The 20,208-nt window shown below is 50.1% G+C and overlaps 1 protein-coding gene across 1 annotated transcript in view; it reads left to right on the forward strand.

Moving 5' to 3' along the window:
• Positions 1 to 772: 772 nt before the first annotated feature.
• The window catches only part of B3GNT3 (UDP-GlcNAc:betaGal beta-1,3-N-acetylglucosaminyltransferase 3), a 184,711-nt gene continuing 165,275 nt past the window's right edge, over positions 773 to 20,208 (forward strand). Inside the window, exon 1 of the mRNA XM_086946798.1 lies at positions 773 to 1,099. The gene's annotated coding sequence lies outside the window, so the exon portion shown is untranslated. The remainder of the gene's footprint in view (positions 1,100 to 20,208) is intronic.

Here is a 20,208-nt window from a genome sequence, read left to right on the forward strand (position 1 = left end):
CTGTGTGAGAAGTACGGGTACTCTGCTATCGAACGTGCAGGTACTCCTACTGGAAGTACAGCAGCTGTGTGAGAAGTACGGGTACTCTGCTATTGAAAGTGCAGGTACTCTCTCACTGGAAGTACTGCAGCTCTTGGTGAATTGTTGCTACATTGCTAGTGAACATTCTACAGGTCTCTTAGAAATGCAGGAACTCTGCTGTTGAAAGTACAACAGGGCTCTTAAAAGTGTAGGCACTCTGCTAGAAGAGCTGGTACTCTGCTAGAAGTGCAGATACTCAGTTAGAAGGGCCAGCACTCTGCTATTAAAAGTGTGGGTGCCCTGCTATTGAAAGTACAGGTACTCAGTGAGAAGTTCCAGTACTCTGCTATCGATAGCGCATATACTCTGCTATTGAATGCGTTGGTTCTCTGCTGGAAGTGCCGGCACTCTGTTAGAAGTGCCAGCACTCTACTATTAAAAGTGCAGGTACCCTGCTATCGAACGTGCAGGTACTTTGTTAGCTGTGCCAATACTCTGCCATTAAAAGTGCAGATACTCTGCTATTGAAAGTGCTGGTTCTCTGCTGGAAGAGCAGGTACTCTGTTAGAAGTACAGATACTCTGCTATTAAAAGTGCAGATACTCTGCTATCGAAGGTGCTGGTTCTCAGCTAGTAGTACCGGTGCTCTGCTACTGAAAGTCCAGCCTCCTGCGGCAGTTTAACCCCTTGCTTTCCAGAAGCACTAAGGAGCGCTGTGTTTGATGGTGCTGGCGGTGGGAGGGGCTGGACCAGGAGTCGCCGTATGATGTGATGATAGATGCTTCCGTCTTGGGCGCACCGGGCACCTCTTGAGGGGGAAGGGGGGGGGGGGGGCAGCACAGGTGCCGCCCCTCCCTCCGCCCATAGGCTGCAGGTGACCTGGGAGGAGGCAGCAGAGAGCGGCAGCCTCGCACCTGTGCACACCTGACGGGCGCCGGACTCACCACACCCGCTCTGGACGTGCCGGTTCAGAGCACTCCCACCCGTCCAACAAGTAACAGAGGCCCCCACCCCCCTCACGCACCTCAAGACCCCCCAAACTGACAGGGAGAGAGAGGACTGGACCCCCTCAAGGAAAGTAAGTGCCGTTAATGGAGACGCGGGTGGGCTGGGGTCTGGTACCTGTGAGGTGAGGGGGCTGCAATCTGCGCGTTCGACTTTGTAATGGCCGGATCCGCTCACGAGGCAGCCGGGTTAGCTGAGTGGGTTGCTGCCCCTGCTGCATTAACCGCTGTGCACGACACAGGTCCCACGTTTAATCTCTGCGCTGACTCGGCTTCTAACTCTTCCACAACTCGCCACATTATCCCATGTGTAGTGCTACGAATCCTTAAGAATCTGACAGGAAGCACTACACAAAAAACGGTAGTTTGCTGTTTCAAATTCCCTTTATTTTTCGAATGTCCAGGGGAACGGAGTTGGCTGAAAATTAGTTTGGTTCCCGAGTAGCGCTATAGGGCATGTGGGTGGAATCCATGCGCTATGTAATTATTTATTATTTGCAGCATTGTTGCACTTAATCATGTACATCCAAGACTAGAGAGCGGAGTCAAACCCGCACGAGTGAAGCGTTTCCTTTTTTTTATTACAATCTGTTATCCGGGCCCTTCTGCTGATGAGGTTTTCGTATGAAGAACAGACTGTCACAAATCCTAGTTATAAAATGTTCCGCCCTGCAGGGTTGTTTAATACTGTGGTGCAAGCCTCGGGCAGCAAGGGGGCAGTAGGCACCGCAGGGGTACCTCTGTGTGTGGTTCCTGTGCATTAGTACTGGGTGTCACTTGGGAACTCGATATAATGCTGACGTCTTGATGAATTCTGTGAAATGTAGTCCTGTCCCTCCTATAACAGTCAATCACTCAGGATTCAGAAAGCGCAGCTTATCACCTGAGAGGGTGTCCAGGCGCTTCCACATCCCGGGGGCTTATTCGCTCAGCCAGGTCTTGAGGGCCATTGGAATTCCGTAAGGGAGGTGATGGTCTGGAGTTATGTGAGGAGGTTGTTCCAGGTCTTTGCTGCGATGTGGGAGAAGGAGCGTCTTGCACTTATATGCTTCAGTAGATGTGGGGAGTTTGGGCAAGTGAGAGGGTGGCAGAGCGTAGTCTTGGCGGTTGGTGGAAATTCAGGTGGTGGCAAATGTAGGCAGGTCCATGGTCGGGTAGAGCCTCGTGTGCATTGGTCAGCAGCTTTAATTGGCATCTCTTCTGTACGGGGAGAAAGTGGAGTTAAATGAGGTGAGGTGGGGTGTGATGTGGGTTCGTCAGGGAAGGCCGAGGATGAGTCTGGGTGTGATGTGGGTTCGTCAGGGAAGGCCGAGGATGAGTCTGGGTGTGATGTGGGTTCGTCAGGGAAGGCCGAGGATGAGTTTGGGTGGGATGTGGGTTCGTCAGGGAAGGCCGAGGGTGAGTTTGGGTGGGATGTGGGTTCGTCAGGGAAGGCCGAGGATGAGTTTGGGAGGGATGTGGGTTCGTCAGGGAAGGCCGAGGATGAGTTTGGGAGGGATGTGGGTTCGTCAGGGAAGGCCGAGGATGAGTTTGGGAGGGATGTGGGTTCGTCAGGGAAGGCCGAGGATGAGTTTGGATGGGATGTGGGTTCGTCAGGGAAGGCCGAGGGTGAGTTTGGGTGGGATGTGGGTTCGTCAGGGAAGGCCGAGGATGAGTCTGGGTGTGATGTGGGTTCGTCAGGGAAGGCCGAGGATGAGTTTGGGTGGGATGTGGCTTCGTCAGGGAAGGCCGAGGGTGAGTTTGGGTGGGATGTGGGTTTGTCAGGGAAGGCCGAGGGTGAGTTTGGGTGGGATGTGGGTTTGTCAGGGAAGGCCGAGGATGAGTTTGGGAGGGATGTGGGTTCGTCAGGGAAGGCCGAGGATGAGTCTGGGTGTGATGTGGGTTCGTCAGGGAAGGCCGAGGATGAGTCTGGCTGGGGTGTGGGTTCGTCAGGGAATGAGTTCTGAATACTCTGAAGTCTATGTAGGTGTGATCTGTGATTTTAAGATGAGCTTGATGCCAATGATGATTCCGAGGTTTCTGCTGTGGTTGGAGAGAGCAGGTGTGAGTCCTAGGTCTGACGGCCACCAGGAGCCGTTCCATATGTTGCTGCTGTTGCCGAAGATCAGTACTTCTGTCCTGTCTGTGTTCAGCTGCAGGCAGTTGCTCTTCATCCAGTCAGTGATGCTTGTCATGCATATGTGGAAGTTGGTTTTGGTGGTGGTGGGGTCATCTCTGAGTGAGAGGATGGGTTGAGTGTCATCTTGTAGAAAATTGTTTAGAGATCTACTGATGTTGACCAGCGTGGTCACAAATGTGTTGAAGAGCATGGGGTGGAGGGATGAGCCCCGTGGGACACCGCAGGAGATCTCTTTGGGATCAGAGGCGAAAGGTGGATCCTCTGGGTTCTTCCAGTGAGGTCATTCATTTGAGCGCCTCCCCTTTGGATGCCAATGTGGTGGAGTCTTTTGATCAGTGTGGTGGCAAACGATGTCAAAGGCTGGAGAGAGGTCGAGGAGGATCAAAGCTGCGGTTTCTTCTCGGTTGAGGAGGGTTCGTATGTCATCGATGACTGTGATCAGGGCGGTTTTGGTGCTGTGATAGCTGCAAAAGCCCCTTTGGGAGACGTCAAGCAGCTGGTTCTACTCCATGTGTGTCATGAGTTGCTTGTTGAAGATCTTTTTCAGGACTTTCGCTGGGAATGGGAGCAGGGAGATTTTCTGGTAGCTTTTGAGTTAGCTGGGGTCAGAGGAGGGTTTTTTGAGTAGTGGCCTGGCTTCGACATGTTTCCAGGTGTCAGAAAATGTTGCAGTGGCGATAGAGGTGTTTAGTGAGATGGTGAGTTCCTGGCCCATCCTTTGGCTTCCAAGGTTGAAAATGTGGTGTTGGCATGGGTCTGTGGGAGCTCCCCAGCGGATGCATTTCATGGTGAATGTGGTGTTCTGGGTATGAAGGATATTCCAGGTGGTCAGTGTGTGGTTCTTGTTGGTTACGGTGGTGGCGTATCTGCTGAGGAAGTCTGTAGGTTGGAGTTTGGAATTTGTATACATGGTTGCGATCTTGTTGTGGAAGGAGTGGGTGAGGTTGTCCCACAGCTCCTGGGAGTGTGTGATGTTGTTTTCACTGGCAGCCAGGTTGGAGAATTCCTTAACTATGTTGAAAAGTTCCTTGGTGGTGTTGGCACTGGTTTCGATGCATGCGGTAAGGGCTGTCTTCTTTGTTGCCCTCTGCAGGCGGTGGTAGAGGTTGAGGGAGGTCTTGAAGGCTGCCTTGTCAGAGGTGTTCTTGCTGGTGCACCATCTCCTCTCCAACTGTTTGATGACTCGTTTGGCTGTGCTGAATTTCTTGTGTGTACAAGCTGGCCTTTTTGGAGGATTTTCTCTAGATGTTCCTCTTGATGGAGATGATCCACAATTGGTGATCCAGGCATTGGAGATTTTCACTCCCTTTTCGAGGTTGGTGGTGGTAGCGAGGTTGGAGGTGTTGAAGGCAATCGCCCAGCTGGTCTCTGAGATTTTCTTCCACCTCAGGTGGGGGGCGTTGGTCCTCTTGGGGATGGCAGTGTGGGGGCTGGAGATGCTAAAGTTGACGATGGAGTGATCGGTCCCTGTGAGTTCTGTGACATGGATGTATTTGACGCAGTTGCTGGAGGTGAAAATTGGGTCCAGTGTGAGTCCTGCTGTGTATGTAGGGTCATGGATGATATGGGTCAAACCGAGGCTGCACATACTGTTGAGGAGGTGTGTGGTATTTTTAGGTCTCGCGACCTATCAATGCGCGCAAGCGCATTGAGCGGAGCGAGAATTCAAGTGCTCGAAATCCTCGTCAAACCAAGGGCTTCTTGCGCTGCGGTTTTCATTAAGTTCACGTGAATCACGTGACCAAACAAGCACGCGCATTCACGGCCGCATAGCACATCAAAGGGCTTCGCCCATCGTGCGCTCTGCGGCTTCTCCTCCCCTAATTGCATTATTAGGTACGTGTTGGTGACGCATTATTTTTTCACTTTGTCTCCGTGCCTCGTCTTCATTTAAAACTTAATGTTTACGGGGAACAGACCTTGCCGGCTCAGAACACACTGCGGCCCTCCATACAACTTTATTTCCTCCAACACCTTTCTCGCTAATTCGTTTAATTTTAATTTATTTCCCGTTTATCGTCTTCATTTAAAACTTCATGTTCCAGCGTGCGCTAATTCATTTAATTTGAGTACGTGTTGGTGACGCATTATTTTTTAACTTTGTCTCCGTGCCTCGTCTTCATTTAAAACTTCATGTTTTTTTTCTTTTTTATTTATTTTTAGATAGCAGAATGCAATACATACAGAGCTGACCACCTACAACCCATCTCAGGTCGGCATCACTTTTAACTGGCATACATGCTGAGTAACAAGAAGGGCACAAGATATACAAAGCATATGCTCAAAGATAAAAATAAAAAATAAAAGGTCAGAGAAGTTTCTCTGTCAGCTGCCATAGTTCCGCTCTCTGCATGTTAATATGAAACAGTACATTTTTAACTTTTTCTCCCCCCCCGCCCTCCCCCCAAACGCCTGTCCCACCCCCCCAACTCCCCAGTTGCTGCTGCAAGTGTGTGTGCGCAGTGAGTGGAATGCAGACCTACGCCGCAAAACCTCCTGCCTGTTAGTCCTGTAGAGCCACCTCATGTATCACCGCCCTCCGGCGTGCCCTGTCCCCCCGTCCAGCGTCAAGTGGCGGAATAGCCGCGTCCCCGACTGCTATCACCAGTGTTTGTGACCATGATGCTGCTGGGCCTCGCCGCTCCTCTCCTATTCTACCTATGGCTCTTCATCAGGTGGCTCCGGTTGTCCCCCCCCTCCCTCCCGCTCTGTGGGTTCCTCTTCCGAGTCTTTGGCGTTTAAGTAGGTCTGATAGAGGCCCCAGAAGTTCCTAGGCCAACTCCGGGGTGGGAGCAACTTGCCATAGAGCTCTGATTGCGTGTTGCAATACAACATGTCATTGGACCATCGTTTTAGCGTCGGTAGAGGGCCTCTCATCCAACACATTGCTACCACTCTTTTTGCAAGGAGCATGCCCATGCTTACCAATTTTCTCACCGCTACAGGTACCTTTTTTGTGAATCCCAGCAGAGCTTGGGCAGGGTCCATGACCAACTCCAGCTCTATGATAGTGTTCATTTCGACAAACACCCTATGCCAGAATCGCTGCACTCCCGGGCACGTCCAGGCCATATGCAGGAAGTCGGCCACTGGGGCGTGGCACCGCTCACATTCCGGTGTGTCGCGGAGCCCATACCTGTACAGCCTCTCCGGCGTGTAATAGACACGGTGCAAGTATTTAAAGTGGACCAGGCGATGCCGTCCATTTAGCGAAATTTTCCTGGAGGCCGCGCAGCAGTGTGCCCACATGCCGTTGTCTATCTGGGTATTCAGATCGGTCTGCCAGGCCAAACGCAATTTAGTATAATGCAATGCAGTATGTTCGTGTCCTATTTTGTAGAGCTTTGTTATGAGTTTTTGAGGTGCCGCGGTGGCAATAACATATGTCAGCTCCGGAACCTCCGGCGGTTCCTCCAGGTCAGGGCCCAATAGCTCCTGGAATGCACTCCTTACCCTGTGAAACTGGAAGCGCTGGAGCAACGAGAGCCTCGCTCCTCCCCGAGTCAGTTGCTCCCACGTCTTGACTTTCCCATGGTCGAACAGGTCCCCCATAGTGTGGACACCAAGCTCGCGAAGAGCCTTATAGACCCCTGTTTCCGCCAATGTAGGGAGCAATAGCGCCCAGTGGATCGGCATGTTCGGTGCGTACAGCAGCACCTTATCTTGTCTCTGCAGTATGGAGTGCCAGGCATGATTAGTGGTCAGTAGGGAGTCTAATGTCCCCACTCTGTGGTCCATTGGGCCACAGACGGTTGCAGGGAGGGGGACCGGGTCCGCAAACAGCTTTTCCAGTATCACGTGTGGAATGTCCTGGCTACCGTGGATCCACGTGTGGAGGTGGGTGGCCTGCGCAATTCTGTAATAACGTTCCATGTCTGGCGCGGCTAGACCCCCTTGTTCATACGGCAGCTTAAGGACCTCCCATTTCACTCTAGGTTGTTTGCCACCCCAGGCCAATCGGACCAGAAGTTTGGTAAGTGTGGCAAAGAAGGCCTTAGACAATACGACCGGGATTTTATTGAAGAGGAAGAGAAACCTCGGGAGAACCGCCATTTTCATTATAGCGATGCGTCCCAGTAGGGATAGTGGCAGCCTGGTCCAGACCTCAATATCATCAGCTAGTTTATTATAGGCAACACCGTAGTTCTCTCTAATCATGATTTCGGGGTCAGTGTGAAGCATTACACCTAAGTAGCGAATCGGTTCGGTTGACCATTGGAGCGGGTAGTCCATTTCAAAGGGGTCGGTTACCGGAGTAAGAGGGAACGCAACTGATTTGGACCAGTTCACCTTGAGCCCCGAGAGTGCTCCGAAGCGTACCACTTCCCTCAGAACCGAGGAGAGGTTATTGGCCGGGTCTCTGACATAAAGTAAGGTATCATCGGCGTATGTAGATATCCCGATCTTGTAAGTGGGATAATTGATGGCCTCATAGGAGTGATATTCTCTAATAGCACAGGCCAAGGGCTCCGCCACCAGGGCGTAGAGTAGCGGCGAGAGGGGACATCCCTGTCTTCTTGTGCCCCTGCTGATATCAAACGGTTTCGAGACCGCGTCGCCTAGACGGACCCGCACCGTGGGCTTGTGGTAGAGCGCACCTAGTAGTTGGAGGAAGAGGTCGCCCAGGCCCAGTTTCTTAAGGACTCTGCTCAAGAATGGCCACTCCACAGAGTCAAACGCTTTCTCCATGTCCAGGAACACTGCGATGGCCTTGAAGTCCTGCTGCGTATGTTGTATAGTCCCCATCACCGTGCGTATATTGTAGGTGAGATTGCGTGACGGTATAAAGCCGGCTTGTTCAGGGGTTACCAGTTCAGGGGCAACCATCGCAAATCATGCCGCCAGCACCTTTGCATAGAGCTTGGCATCCACGTTTAGGAGGGACAGCGGGCGGTACGAGCCTGCGTGGGTGTGGGGCTTACCCAGTTTCAATATTGTTACAATTATTGCCTCCTCTCATGGAGGGCGGCATGGTGCCTTCCTCGCAAATATCATCGAACAGGGACGAGAGGTGCGGTATGAGCTTATCTTGGAATGTTTTGTAAAAGGCGACCGTCAGGCCGTCCGCCCCGGGGGCACTGTCAGACCTCATGCCATTCAGCGCGTCAGAGATACCTCCTGCTCTATTGGGGACATCAGGAAGTCTCTCTGCCAGTTCTCGAGGAACGGCATTTTGATGTAACTTAATTAGTTATCGATTTGATCCTCTACCCCAGATATCTTAGTAGTATACAACTCCGCGTAAAATTTCCTGAACTCAGAGAGAATGTCTCCCTACTCCGTAAGCAAGTCTCCCGCGTCCGAATGCAGCTCTGTGACCGCCTGTCGTCTCCTGGCACTTTTCATTATCTTGGCTAGGAGTGAGCCAGGTCGCTCCCCCTCCCCATATACCCGGGCCGTTGCGTATTTGCCCAGGTGACAGACCTCCCTGTCTGCCTCCTCATTAAACTCTTTCAGAAGCTATTGCAGGTCTCCGGCACCCACAGATGTCATGCCCGCTACATGTTGCTTCTCTAGTTCGGCTATTTGCCCCTCTAGATGTGTCAGTCTCTGTCTAATGGCTTTCAGAACACTGGAGTGCTTAGCCATGGCTACCCCCCTAATGTAGACCTTAAAGGTCTCCCACACAGTCCGGAAACTGTCCACTGACCCTATATTAGTGGCAAAGAACATGTCTATCTCCTCGCCTAGTTCACCCCTGAATGCCTCGTCCAGCAGCGAGTACGGTGGGAAACGCCACGTGAATGGAGGGATCCTTAGCCTGGGGGAATCAAGAACCAACAGCAGCGGGGAGTGGTCCGACAGCGTGCGGGGCAACCCCTTGCAACTTCTCACCGTCTCTAGAAGGGAGTGCGTGGACATCCAGTAATCTATTCTGGTGTTAATATTGTGGTACGCTGAGTAGTGAGTGTACCCCCCTCTGTCCCGGTGTCTCTTAAAACTTCATGTTTACGGGGAACAGACCTTGCCAGCTCAGAACACACTGCGGCCCTCCATACAACTTTATTTCCTTCAACACCTTTCTCGCTAATTCGTTTAATTTTAATTTATTTCCCGTTCCTCTTCTTCTTTTAAAACTTCATGTTCCAGCGTGCGCTAATTCGTTTAATTTGAGTACGTGTTGGTGATGCATTATTTTTAGGTTTCGGCTACCGTCCCACTGCGTGAGCAGTGGGCGGAGCCGAAATCTTTTGTGTGTAGTATGGGGGCCTGAACACGCGCCTCTTCTCCATTGGCTGGCCTCGTAAATGCTGGCCAGCCATTGGAGGAGAGGAGCGTCACTGAGTTCAGGGCCCGCCTTGCCGCGATTCGGGGGCGTTTCTGGGTCTTTTTTTAAGTACTGCCCTCTCCTCTTCCCATTGGCTGGAATTTTACCTTCCAGCCAATGGGAAGGGGAGAGCACGCAAACACGCCCCCCGAATCGCGAAACGACCTGTTGCTCTGTTCCAGTCCCGCTCCCCCCCACTCCGCAGCTCTCCTTAGTACCGCTACCCACATCCCTCCGCAGCTCTCCTTAGTCCCGCTCCCCCCTCCCTCCGCAGCTCTCCTTAGTCCCGCTCCCCCCCTCCCTCCGCAGCTCTCCTTAGTCCCGCTCCCCCCTCCACCCCCCCCCGCCCGCAGCTCTCTTTAGTCCCGCTCCCCCCTCCCTCCGCCCGCACAACCCTACCAAGGCCAGACTTATTAGATTTGCCAATGCTTGTTTTTTTCTTTTAACATCGAAGGCTGCTGTAAGATTGTAACTGGTAGTTAACAACCTTGTTAGCGTAGGGTTAGCCTGTTCAGCGTGTGCATAATCCCTCATGCCTATTTACACGCTCCCACAGGTGGAGTGCAGCAGCGACGTGCTTCCGACACGTCTGACGTATTCATTCTGTGCTCGTGGCTGCCTGTACCCTCCCTTCAGAGAGGCTGGAGCCTGGGATGCTTCCTTTGCGCTAAGGGTGGGTCCGCGTGCCGCACCGCCCGTTTCCAGAGAGCGGTTTCGGCTGAGTTCAACCCTCTCGAATAACCTGTGACCTACTTCTTAGTCATGAGAGGTTTCTACCACACGAAGTACGCTGCGGTCCCTGGAGAGACGAGCGAGGTGGCAGGGCTCGGGTTGTGGGTGGAAGATTTGGCATGACTCTGCCAAGCATGAAGGCACGCCAGGCAGCCGGCGATGTGGCAAAGGTTAGTCTGCGCAGAACGTGCTCCTAGGTGGAGTCGAACGTGGTGGAAGAGGAATATGTTGAGTGCTGCAACCGGACCTGGCCGGGAATGTAAACCTACTTAATGGCAGTGCCAGGTTTTCATTAGATGATGGGGCAAGTGTTTCCATCGAAACCCACGTCTCCGCGTACGGTCATAAAAACACACACAAAAAACCCCCCACACCCACTATCGTTTTTTCAGTGCAGAAACTTGCGCGTTAAGATCTAAACAGACAAGTGGCAAACGTAAAGTTTCTTCCAACCAGCTCGCATAGCACTGTGCCTTCCTTACAGTTGCCTGCCTTCACTGTTTCAGCCCAGATCGCCCTCAGCAGCTGAATTATTGGGTTAGGTGGCTTTGTGGTGGAAAGCTTCTGCTGCAGTGATCTCTGATCTGGATGCTTCAATCCAGACAGGTTGGGTCATCTTTTAATCCGACGCAGGATGACGAATTAAGACCGTGAAAACAGTAGCGCTAATTACGGACCCCGGCTTGGGCAGCTGTCAAAGGAGGTAAAGATTTGTTGCAAGCGATTTTCTGGAGTTCATTTTAACCCAGAAGATCCTGCTTTTCTTGGAAATGCCTGACTGTGGTGTTTCGCGGTGTTCGTGTTTTAGATTGAAGGCTGTGCTCTGAGGATTGTGACTGTTGGTAACCTGCTGCAAGACAGGAAGACATGAATGTTGCTACTGTTGCCTCAGTGAGGAACACGCATTTACAATGCAACGGTTTCGCCTTTGGAAAATTTAGAGCTATTGGCAATGTAAATGACAATGCCATTTATTTATCTGTTTTCAAAACCAACACATAAATACAAATGTTGTCATTTACAATGCCAATAGCTTAAACTTTTCCAAAGGCGAAACCGTTGCATTGTAAATGCTTGTTTCACTTTGTCTCCGTGCCTCGTCTTTATTTAAAACTTCATGTTTACGGGGAACAGACCTTGCCGGCTCAGAACACGCTGCGGCCCTCCATACAACTTTATTTCCTTCAACACCTTTCTCGCTAATTCGTTTAATTTTAATTTATTTCCCGTTTCTCGTCTTCATTTAAAACTTCATGTTCCAGCGTGCGCTAATTCGTTTAATTTGAATTTATTTCCCGTTTCTCATCTTCATTTAAAACTTCATGTTTACGGGGAACCTACCTTGCCGGCTCAGAACACACTGCGGCCCTCCATACAACTTTATTTCCTCCCCAGGAGGTGATGTTACAAGGCCTCTTTCGAACTGCGACAAGTCTGACAGTTAAAAACATGAGACAGCCTTGAGGCGCTACATGTTAAGAGACCTTTAGCACAACATGGCGAGCATTACTTGGCTGGCGAAAAATCAGAAAACATTGCATTGCATGCAGTCCAGATAATTATAAATCACATGTCAAACCCTAAATTGACGTTCTTGTTAACTGAAAGCCAGAACCAAGCATCTTAAACAGTCACGTGACCAACAGAATTGCCATCTTTCAATAGCAAACAGTAGTTATACAGAAAGAAATGCAGCATATATCCAAGTAAAGTTATATAACGTTTCCGTGTGCTGGACACCCCTAGATTTATTGTGTAGAGAGAACTGACTTTAAGCAACCTCATTGCAAGTTTTGCACATATAGTCATCACCAGTAAACAAAAATGGTGTTAAATGGTTACGGAGCATCTATTTTGTAATGCGCACCACAAACAAGCGTAGATACAGTACCACACAGTTGCAGAAGAGCGGACAACGTAGGCCTTCACTGCTCACAAGTATAATCAAGATTTAAAGCCTGTTCCCCGACAACACCAAAAGAGACTGTTCTATGTAAACAAAGCAATACACCAACTACACTTGGTTTAAAATTTTAAAAACCACCAGTGACAACTACCAAGCTATCGCAAATTGAGTGAACATCTACATGGTTATCAAATCTGGATTGCCATGAATGAGAGTTAAGAAATCAAAAGAACAGAAAGTTACAAGTTTATTGAAAGAAAGTCTCACTAAACACGGATGACAAACATACACGTACAAAAATGGCATGTACCAGTAAATCTCCCTCGCTAGAAAATGAAACGTTAATCTACTTAGAAAACATGTGTCTGACTGCTTCGCATTTTTTTTTACCTTGAGACAAATGTTTTTCTCTTCCCTCTGAAAGTTGAAAGCCGTCCAAAACAAGCACTGGCGTTGCCAATAGGTCTCGCAGTAGGAAAGTTGGAGCTATTACAATTGCAAATAACAATGCCTTTTATTTTTGTTTTCATTTTAAAAACATAAAGGGCTTTGTCATTTACAAAACCAATAGCTCCAACTTTCCTACTGCGAGACCTGTTGGCAACGCCAGTGCTTGTTGTAACTGGGGTCATTGCCGTGGAAATGTAGGTCACGCGGAAGATGTATTCCTTGGAGTCTAAGGCTAGGGGTGCAATGAAGTCTGCAATGGTGTTGCAGAAGGTGGAGCGCAGGCCTGGGGGTCGGTATGCACGGGCGCCTCTGATGGTTGTCTTGTCGTCTGTGTAGAGCTTGAAGCTGTGGTGTTGTTAATCTGTATGGTCTCTTTGTGGATGATGGCTGTTCCTCCTCCCGGCTTGTTGGTACGGTCCAAGTGAGTGATTTTATATCTGTTGGGGATCGCTGTGGCAATGTCTGGGGCAGGTGTGGGGTTGAGCAAGGTCTCAGTGAGGAAGACTGTCAGGTGCGAGGGTGGTGATGAGGTCCCATAATTCAGTAGAATGCTTCAATAGTGAGCGTGTGTTGAGAAGGGCGCCTTGGAGTTGGTGATTTTGTTCAGGTGGTGTCTGTGGTGTGTTCGCGGTGGGGCTGGTTGGTGGGCTGGTGTGTGTGCAGTGGCAGGTGAAGTGGCAGTGGGTGCAGATGAAAGCTCTACCGTGGAGCGTGGGTTGGTGCGATGGTAGTTTGGCGTCTGGGGTCGAGGCAATAGTTTTTCTTTGGAGGGTTGTTGGTCGTGGTGCCGGGCACAGAGTGGCATGCCTTTAGCCCCCTGGCTGTGAGCTGTCACGCCTGCATTAAGTAGGTCCCGTGGTGGGTAGGTGTGACTTTTGTTGGCGGGAAGAATGGTGAGTGGGAAAAGGTGGTCAAGATAACTCGGGCAGCTGCGATGTCACTAGATCAATCCGGAACAAGCAGGAACTGGGGGCCACAGGCAAGTGGCAAGCTAGGTGTCCAAGTCCAGTGGATGGCTGTGTCTCCTGTGGCAGGGAGCTACCCACACGTGCATCTTTCCATTTCCTCACTTGAGTAGAGCGGATAATGGCGGCCAAATGAATCCATTGTTTCGACTCTGGCCTTTCACTGGTCGAATCCTTGCATTTTGGAAGTTGTAGTCTTGCTTCACTTCAATGACCATGGGCTTCCGCTCAATACGCGTCCTGCTTTATGAGCCACACCAGTGTAGAGTGAGGATTCAAGAAACCTGTCACACTTTTTAGGACCAGGGGGTCCAATACTTAACCAGGACGGCCAGATTCACGCCAGGCTTGCCACAGGATTAATTCGCTTGTGTCAATTTAACTTCTGTGACATTATCAGTAGTCGATGTCCATCACTGCTGAAGCAGCTCCCGGATTTGGGGGTGGGATCCTCCTTTCTGCCCCCCTCCCCCATCAAGTGTCCCCTCCCAGGGCTCGAGCTGTGCTCCTCACACCCCCCTTGGGGCCTCTTCATTGGAAGAGGCGATTTTACACCCGCCGTCCGTTCAGCACAGGCTGACATTTGTTTCAAAGGCTGTGACGCGAAACCTTCTAAAAATACAATATCTCTCGGCACCTTCTTGCGTCACTTCCATCCCAACCCGAACCCATGGGCGTTCTCTCGCGCCTCCACACGTCTCCCGCCCAAACTCGACGGACAACCTCTGGCCGCCTCCGTGTCAGTCCCAACCCCAAGGACACCACAAGGGAGGAAACTGGGGTTGTGCGTCCAAGGGGGGAGAGGGTACTAGAGGCCTCTTTCTGAAGGGGGGGGCGGGGCGGAGGGGGACTAAATATGTTTGTCTATCAGGAGATAGAGGCACACTTTGCTTCATACAAACTGCCTTAGGACGACGCCCTACGATAATTTATTTTCTTTTTTTGTGGGGGGCCCCTCTTCTAGTGGGGGACCAGACACCCTCGTTCTGCTGTGGGGCAGGGGCGCCGCCCTCCTCGGCACAGCGTTCAGTGTTTCTGAGTCGGGTGCAGTGAACCCTATTTATTTAACTTTCAACCCCAAAGGACGGAGGCGTACCCCACTTCAATGGGGGCCATGACACCCCTGCTAGGCCACTGGTGCCCGAGTACCTGGGAGGGTGTGCGGGTAAACCTAGGGCCACCTTCCCCCCCCCCCCCCCCCTCCGCACAAGCGTCTTGTGCTAGGAGTGCAGGCTGAGACGGTCTGGGCCTGGCGTGAGAGGTCAGCGCGTGCCCTCCCTGCCTCAGGCTGAACAGGGCTCTGCAGAGGGAGCCGCCTGACCGGATCCGACTCTTTTATTAGACAGAGATCGCCCCCCCCCCCCAGCCTCGGATTGGTAACACGGGCACTCGGGCAATGCCCGAGGGGCCGGTGTCAGAGTTCCTGCTGTGGGCTGCTTTTTTGAGCAGTCTGGGGCCGATTTGGGCTGAGTGGCCTTTCTGCAGGCAGATGGGCGCTCATTACCACAGCTCCCTGCCACCAACACTGCCGGTCCCCCACCCCAGGTTTAGCAACAGGCAAAGGTATCACTCCCTTTGTCTCGCTGGCCGGCCCCTTAATGCGTGCACACACTGAGCGGAGCAGGGGGCCTCAGTAGAAGTGGCCTCACTTGTTTTCAGGTGTGTTTCACTAGTGAAAACTAACGCGTGCATTTTTTTAAGCCCCTCCCCCTCCTTCTTTTCAATGCACTTACGCTGAAGCAGTGATTTAAGGAAAGGCATTATGCAGGGCCGATTTTTTTGTGTGTGCCCGGGTCGATTTTCAATCCCAATCCAACCCTGCTTCTTTCTGCTGATCCAGTAGATACTCTACTTAAGCTGCAGGTTCCTCAACGTGAATGGAAGGTTTCTCAACACGAGCAGTCGCGACCATCCATGACCGCCCGCGTTGATAAATCTCGCTGGAAGGGGGTTCTTGCGTTGGATTTTCCTCACTCTGCAACTTAATTGCGGGCGAGCGAGGAAAATACTGCCCTCAGCTTCACGGAGTGTAGTTTTTAGTTCGAGACTGGTGTAGGCTGCGCACATGCGCAGTCTCGCCAGCGAGACTTAATGTCTCCCAGTAGCGAGGGTAAACCCCGCCCCTCTTCTCCATTGGCTGGCCTTCTAAACGGCGGCCAGCCATTGGAGAAGAGGGCTCAGTGATGTAATTTTGTTGTACTAAGCCCCTTCCTTTTCGGATTGAGGGGCGTGTTTTTTTTCTTTTTTCTCTCAGTGACGTCCTCAGTCAAAAACACACCCCCCAGTCTGAAAAAGGACTGGGCTTAGATACAAAGAAGAACCATTTGTCTGTAAGCCCCGTCCTTTTCAGACTGGGGGGCGTGTTTTTGACTGTTGTTTACAGCCGAGAAAGAATCTCAAAAACACGCCCCCTCAATCGCAAAAGGACGGGGCTTAGAGACAAATGGTGAATTACTGCAAGCTGTGCCCTGGTGTAACTTGTGTGAACGTTATTGAAAATGCCGCTTGTTTACGTCTATTGACCAGAGTTTGCCACTGGTGTAGATGCTGATTTGTGTCATGCTAGAGGTTTATGAGGTTACAGCGGTGAAGCAATAGCCTTCACTAAAAATGCCTCGCGACCGGCGCTCAGCGCGTGCGTAGTGGTCTGTGTGGCAGATGTAAAAAGCGTTGCCTGGCAGCAACCGTAGTTTCTTGCTCACAGTTCGACATCTGCCAGGCGCGTGCGCAGTGTAAATTTTGCTCTGAAGTGTGGCGGAAACACTGTGCTGTATCTTGCACTACCCATTGCCCTGTTTGTCAGTAGCGCTCAAGATGTCTCTGCTTTTCCATGTGCTCTTCTTGCTTGACGCCCCAACACTTTGTGCTCGGTACAACCCCGACTGGGATTCCCTGGACGCGCGCCCTTTGCCTGAATGGTATGATGAGGCCAAGTTCGGGATATTTCTGCACCGGGGAGTCTTCACGGCACCTTCGTTCGGCTCCAAATGGTTTTGCTGGTACTGCGAAGGCGAGCAGAAAGCGGATTACGTAAACTTCATGAAAAAAAACTATGCCCCAGGTGCGACGTACGCAGACTTCACATCCGGCTTCACCGCGGAGTTCTTCGACCCGGACACGTGGGCTGAGCTCTTCGAGGCTGCGGGGGCCAAGTGAAGAGCAGGAAAGTAACGAGGGTGGCGGGACGGGAGGGATATAATAAAACTAAGCTCTCCGGTTGCTCTGCTCGCACCGTCAACATCCACATACCTTGACAGTTTGCATGCATTTATGAAAGGGAGCCGTCTGTTTGAGTTGAATGTGTGTGTGGCTGTGTGTGTGTTTGTGGCTCTTTGTGTGTGTGTGGCTCTTTGTGTGTGTGTGTGTGGCTCTTTGTGTGTGTGGCTCTTTGTGTGTGTGTGTGTGGCTCTTTGTGTGTGTGTGTGTGTGGCTCTTTGTGTGTGTGTGTGTGTGGCTCTTTGTGTGTGTGTGTGGCTCTCTTTGTGTGTGTGTGTGGCTCTCTTTGTGTGTGTGTGTGGCTCTCTTTGTGTGTGTGTGTGGCTCTCTTTGTGTGTGTGTGTGGCTCTCTTTGTGTGTGTGCAAATGCAATAGGTCTCGCATTTGCAAGAGATTAAGCTATTTGCATTGTAAATGACAATACCATTTATTTATCTGTTTCCAAAACCCACACATAAATAAAAATAGGACATTTACAATGCCAATAGCTCTAACTTTTGCGAAGGTGAGACCATTGCATTGTAAATGCTTGTTTGGAACTCTGTGTGCTCCGCAGAGTGCGCAAAACTCCACATATGGAGCAGAGCTCACCTCCCAGGCCTAGTTAAAACAGGAAATAAAAGTAGAGAAAAGGTGCTTTTAAGGTGGACAGTCGGCAGCAATTGGCTTCCTAGTCTTCTATAAAAAAGTAATAAATGAAATAAAAAATATTTAAGACCACATGTGGGTGTAGGAGCAGCAGTGTGGAGTGGAAGAGTAGAGGGGTCGCAAATGACAGCAAGAACCTAAAAGGGAAAAAGCCGTACTTAATGGATAAGCACACAAGCGAGAATGCAAAGTTGGGCAGAACGAAACCGGTGACAGAAGCTAAAATGGAGCGATGCAGAGGTACGATGAGGCCAAGTTTGGGATATTTCTGCACCAGTGAGTCTTCTCGGTGCCTTCGTACGGCTCTGAATCATTTTGGTGGTACTGGGAAGGCGAGCAGAAAGCGGATTACGTAAACTTAATGAAAAAAAACTATGCCCCAGGTGCGACGTACGCCGACTTCGCATCTGGCTTCACCGCGGAGTTCTTCGACCCGGACGCGTGGGCTGAGCCCTGGGACCTGTTCTGCAGTGTGCAGAGGTGGGGAGCAGTTACACGAGAGACAGCTGCAAAACACGTGCATTCTTGTGGAGTGCATAACCAAAAAGGGTGCCAGATAAGTAAGTAGTGGGCACACAAGTAAACAAGCATTTACAATGCAACAGGTCTCGCATTAGTTAGAGTTAGAGAATTTGGCATTGTTTATATTTAGTTGGATATGTTTGCTGATTTGTGTACTGTGTGTGTTAGAGAATGGCAGGCTTGTATGTATCTGTGGAGTAAGTATGTGTATTATAGCGCCCATGCCATGTTTACATTGCCAGTGAAGCTAACAGTAGACATATACACAGAGACAAACATACAGAGAGGCACATGCACCGATACACACATAGAGATAATTACACACAGAGACAGACGTGCCCATAGAAACATACACACAGAGACGCACAGACAGTCACGCACACATAGAGACTGATACACGTATAGAGACGCACACACAGAGACACACATAGAAACAAAGATGCACACACAGAGAAGAGACATACTTGCAGAGACAAATGCACATATAGAAACGCACACAGAGAATAATACACGCAGATAGAGACACGCACACCGAGACAGAGATGTGCACCGAGAGACAGAAACACGCACATAGAGATGCATACACAGATACAGAAACGCGCACACAGCAAAAAACACATGCAGACAGAGATATGCACACAAGAGGGGATGTCGCTGTTAGGGGATGCCATGACAGAGAGGCGTGGGATGTGGGCTGGCCTGTACAGAGAAGGAAACGTACATTACAATTTTTTCTAAATTACAAGAGAACAATGGGAAAACACAGAGGGGGTGAACAAATACAAAAAAGTAAGTGAGGGAGATAGATAAAAACGAGATCTATTGGCGATGCCAATGCTTGTTTTACTAGTAGGTATTGTTTATTGGCACCTGGCAGATAGGGTTTCTTAACTGAACTGCGCATGTCAGAGTGACTGGTATTTTGCTTATGTCCTGCCCCACATGTACAATTCAGGCTTCCCCAGTCATAGCTGTCAGGGAGGCCTATTGCGTGTTCTGTTAAAATACAGCAAGCACGCAAAGCCCTATCAAAATGGACCTTGGAAATGAACACGCACAAGCTGTGTGGAATTTCAAGGTCCATTTTTAAACCCCTACAAAAGGGCTTTTCCCTTCGTGAGCCCTAAAAATGAGTGTCCTTTTCATTGGGTAATAATTATCATGCTTACCCACATAGTAAGGTATGAAGCGCAGGTTATGTAAAATATGATTTCGATGCCCACCTACTACCTGTGTGCACGGATTGGGCATTGTCATGAGGCGTGCACTGGCTGCTTTTCACACCAGAAGGCTGCCTGAGCAGTGGGGGCTGGGGTTCAGGGGGCGAGAGTAGAGGCTGTTTCATTCCCCTGGGTTAAGGGCCAGTGCCTTGTCGCCTCCCTGCTTGTAGATGTTCCACGCACAATGCACTGATCTGTAAGATGAACGTGGTCTTTCTGGTTCTTGACTCCACACACTCCTGTCATCTGTCACCACACACAGGTCAATAATCACTTGCAGCTCCTACCCTCTGTATTGTTTTGTTGTACTAAAAGAACATACCCACCGCTGCTGCCTCGAAGTAGTGTATCCGCTCAACTTTAAACCCGTTCAAGTTTGTAAAAAACAAAGGTGCTACCCAGACAGAACAAATTCAAGGAGATGACCAGGTATACTTACAGGCGCACAACAAGAATATGGCACTTAGTATTAGGCTCATAATAAAGAAACGTGCTTCAAAGCAAAGAATGGAAGGTCTCCCCTCTTCCATACAAACCCAGAAACAATTCCAGGTATAACATTCAATACAATTCTTTGCTGAGCATTTCCAATATCTACAATATGTGTACAGCACAGCTAAATCAGTCCAATAGATAACAGATGTCCACAATATTTCGATCCCTGAATTATATCCAAATCAAGTCCATGTAAGTAGAGACAATTCTATTGAAACACCTAGGTATGTAGTTGGTTGTTGGTATCATGCCTTTCGACTTCTTCAGGGCAGATTAAGTAATCTTCATCTCATTGGAATTTCCAATAATATAACCAAACTCGGGATTCTAACAAAAGACAAAGTCAAGGCGTGTATAAACTCCCACTTGTTTATGTCCACAGTTGTGTTTCAATACTTCAATATAGGCGCGCCATATAATTCCTCGAATCGATATGTCAAATTTCAATAGAGAAGTCCAAAATATCCTCATCATTCTGTCAAGTACTGCCTATATCTCCAGGCAAACACGGGTACGTGTAACTCTGCCACTTGCTCTCGTAGCAAGCGTGTACGCTTACTCCGGTCTCAGACTCGGCAACTTACCAGTTAGAATCCCGAGTTTGGTTATATTATTGGAAATTCCAATGAGATGAAGATTACT

This window comes from Lissotriton vulgaris, chromosome 12 (genome assembly GCF_964263255.1).
Source record: "Lissotriton vulgaris chromosome 12, aLisVul1.2, whole genome shotgun sequence".
NCBI lineage: Eukaryota > Metazoa > Chordata > Amphibia > Caudata > Salamandridae > Lissotriton > Lissotriton vulgaris.